The following is a 4,454-nucleotide window of genomic DNA, read 5'->3' on the forward strand; positions in this document are numbered from 1 at the left end:
ACGCTAACACGCGATCGAGCAGGCATTCGTGTGACGCTGTTATTTCTTGTCCCCGTGGATGCTCTCCCCCCTTTTTTTTTTTTTATTATTTTCAATTTTCATTCTGTTTCTTCTAACCTGTTTCACTTCGACGTTTGGCCGGCACCGAGGTTGATCCGCTGGAAGAGAATTTACACTGGATCGCGCGCTTCCGGTTGTAAATCGCGTTCCCGCTTCCTCTGCACGGCTTTTCGCGTCGCAATAATCGGTGCTATCAGAATACATCAGTACTAAGCTTTCGTTTCACAGAAACGGAAGATATTGTTTATAATCAACCGTCTGAAACTGGAGATAAGTCGGTGTACACGAATTTAATGGGAAATCGATTTTCACGTTGGGAGATGTTCAGGATAAATAAATTGAATAATTCATGAAGCCGACGTATCATAAATTGTACGCTGCAAAAATGGACGAATACGAATTTTAACAAATTCACATCCGATCGCCTCTTTAAAGATTAATACATTTGCAAAACACTTGAATAATTTTTATAATTCGAGCCAAAAATCGTGCATGACCCGTAATTAAATTATCTCTCACTGAAATATTATACCGTTTATAGATTTAATATTCGGGTCATTCCACATCGATCACTTTTGAACGTCATCATTTTGCTCTAATCAAGATATGTAGTCCATGTGAAATTAGGGGGAGTTTAAATCATCATTTTGCCGGTTTCGAATTTGTTAATAAATAACAAGCCTTCAAAGTTTGCAATTTTTGCACATTATTGCAAAAATAGGCTTCACTCACGAATTTTTTTCTCAGAAACTACTCAACCGATTTAGCTAAATTCTTTTCTGTTTTATTCACGAAGGATTGGGCTGTTATAAAATATTTTTTGTGGCTTTGTACATCTGTTTTATAATAACGAAAAATTTTAAGGAAAACCAGTCAGAAGAACACTAGTTGTGACACACCCTGTATTAATTTATAAAACAAGCTTCACTTACGAATTTTTTTCTCAGAAACTACTCAACCGTTTTAGCTAAATTCTTTGTTGTTTTATTTATGAAGGATTGTGCAATTTTTAAATATTTTTGGTGGTTTTGTCCATCTGTTTTATAATAACGAAAAATTTTAAGGAAAACCAGTCAGAAGAACACTAGTTCTGACACACCCTGTATTAATTTATAAACAGGCTCCATTCATGAATTTTTTTCTCAGAAACTACTCAACCGATTTAGCTAAATTCTTTTCTGTTTTATTCACAAAGGATTGTGCTGTTATAAAATATTTTTTGTGGTTTTGTACATCTGTTTTATAATAACGAAAAATTTTAAGGAAAACCAGTCAGAAGAACACTAGTTGTGACACACCCTGTATTAATTTATAAACAGACTTCACTTACGAATTTTTTTCTCAGAAACTACTCAACCGTTTTAGCTAAATTCTTTTTCGTTTTATTCACAAAGGATTGTGCTATTTTAAAATATTTTTTTTAATTCCGTCAATTAGTTATGAAATTTCTAAAAATTTCAACAAATCCTTTGCGTTTTTCAACGAAGTGCGTAATGGATTATATTCTTTGAATCTCTTCTCAGAAAGATTAATCTACCGTGAACAAATACTTTCATAAATGATGAACTCTGTAACGAGAATATAGTTATGTAATCAAGCTGATTAATCTTTGTAGGAAACATTTATGCATGCAAACATTACTGGAAGAACCAGCGGTTTTTTCTCTTAAAGAACGGTAACTTCGTTTAGAAACACTTTTTCCGTGGAGCCAAAGTTAAGGCAAACATTTGTATGCATTATTCATACCGGGAGACACGAAAGCGTCGAAAATGTAAAAAACAGTATTTTCGAATGTGTGCACGGCCGAAATTTTGACGCGATAAAACCGTCAGAGTGGTTAGATTCATGCGTACGTTCGAATAAAACGAATCACGAACACTGTCGTTGCCGTTTCGCGAGAAACATTCAGCATTTTTCGTAATTCACGTTTTCAAACTCGAAAATAATGGCTCTGCACGTTCCACGCTGCGTCCATCGCAATTTTTCCCTATAACACTCAGCGAAATAACGTTGCATTCGAGCGGATTGCAGTCTTCGGTGATAAACAACCTAAAGTGAAATCAAAACCTTTCTGCGAGACCTTTATGCGTGATTAAAAACAATACTATAGTCATTCGCGAATTACATCGTCAACATTTTTCCAATTGAAATTTTGAAATATGTTCTATTCATGATTTTGTTTATAGTAATACTTCATAGGGAAAATTAGGGACTAAGATTTTTAGACTAACAAAATTTTCAAGTTTCCAAGTTCATTTTGTAAATATGCAAATTTATTAATTTTTAATTTAATTTCCAAATCTCTATTTCCAAATTTCTATATCTTTACATTCCTATATCCCAAAATCCCTAGATTACAATATTTCTATAAATCCAAATATACCTAGATCTCAATATTTCTCAAAATCCCAATGTCCCTAGACCCAATATTTCTACAGATCCCAATATTCCTAGATCTAAATATCCCTAGATCCCAATATTTTTAAAAATTCCAATATCCCCAGATTCCAATATCCCTAAATTTCAATATTTCTCAAAATCCCAATATCCCTAGATCCCAATATTTCTACAGATCCCAATATTCCTAGATCCAAATATCCCTAAATCCCAATATTTCTCAAAATCCCAATATCCCTAGATTCCAAGATCCCTAGATTCCAATATCCCTAAATTTCAATATTTCTCAAATTCCCAATATCCCTAAATCCCAATATCTCTAGATCCCAATATTTCTAAAAATCCCAACATCCCTAGATCCCAATATTTCTAAAAATCCCAACATCCCTAGATCCCAATATTTCTAAAAATCCCAACATCTCTAGATCCCAATATTTTTAAAGATCCCAATATTTCTATAAATCCCAATATCCCTAGATCCCAATATCTCTAAATCCTAATATCCCTAGGTCCCCAAATATCCCTGCATCCCCAAATATCCGTAGACTCCAAATATCCCTAGATTCTCAAATATCCTTAGATCCCCAAATACCCCTAAATCTCCAAATACTCCTAGATCCCCAAATATCCCTAAATTCACAAATATCTCTAGCTCCCCAAATACCCCTACATCTCCAAATACTCCTAGATCCCCAAATATCTCTAGATTTGCGTATTTAACAATTGTTAAACTTGAAAAAATCAAATTTTATTTAATAATTTCGATGCTTGAACGTCCCAAATCAATACTGTCAAGTTTGAAAATTATTCCAAGGTTTGAGGATTTCGGAATTTCTATACTGGAGAGTTTGAGGAGTTCCCTGGGACAAACAGATTGAAATCGTTTGTTTAAACTGACAGGTTGATTCGAAGACAGAATTGTTCGACAACGAAGAGGGCAAAAGCCCAGCCGAGTGGTTTCTAGTTTCATCCAATTATCGACTGCCGTCGACAGCTCGAATGCGTCGCGTGTTCCCTAGGGTCTTACGTTACCGCAGATTACGTTTGATCGCCGTTGAATATCTTTGCGAATGCCTCTCGTTTGTCTCGTGTTTAATTTCCGAAAGCAGATTCCGCCATAAATACGCTCGTCGATTCGAGGAACTCCTTTCCGAAGTCGCTACGGATGCTAATGCCTCAAGGGAAGCGTTATCGAGGTTTAACAACTTACATCATAAACAGTTTACAGTTCGTGTAGCTTTGGTTTTACCCGGGGTTTATTAAATTAAGAAGTTTGCATCGTCTTCCTTGCTACGTCTCAAACTGTTGGCCAACGTTCGACGGTCCTCCTTTTGCGAATATTAAAAAGTTCGAATTTAATTTCAGGCTGCTGCGATGAAAATTAAGGCAGTCCTCCGTCTGCTGATGCTGGCAGGAACTGGATGGAAGCGAGTTTAATTCAATTTAATACAATTTAAAATGAAATTAAGTTCAAGCTGCAATGTTACAAAGCAAAATTAACATTGCATGAATCATTTTTTATTCTCATTTGTCGAGGAATCTTAGGAAAGAAATTCGAGGCGGGCAGAAATCGATGCCTTGCGACGACTTTGGCGACGCCTGTCGGTGAGTTCTTGAATCACGTTTCTCTCTCAACTCATATCAACACTAGATACATTTTACCAGACAAGATTTCACTGTAAATCCTTTTTAAAAATATGCTGTTTACGACTGTGATATATTTCATTATAAATAAAATAAATTAAATGAAGTAAATACACATCAAGTCTCGAGCAAGATCTTACCTGTGCATCTTTTCTTAAACATTCCTACAAAAACGATTTCTAAACATTTTCTCCGAATGGAAACGTTAGATTAAAGTCTAAGGAACAATAGTACGAAAGCAAATTGGTTTCAGTGGAAAGGATAGAAGGTTACGAAATAAAATGGCGGAAAACGCAGGTTCTCGAAGAGGAGAGTCTCCGAGAGCCTACCTTTACCCGTTTTCTCGCGTCCCC

Source organism: Megachile rotundata, chromosome 10 (genome assembly GCF_050947335.1).
Source record: "Megachile rotundata isolate GNS110a chromosome 10, iyMegRotu1, whole genome shotgun sequence".
Lineage (NCBI taxonomy): Eukaryota > Metazoa > Arthropoda > Insecta > Hymenoptera > Megachilidae > Megachile > Megachile rotundata.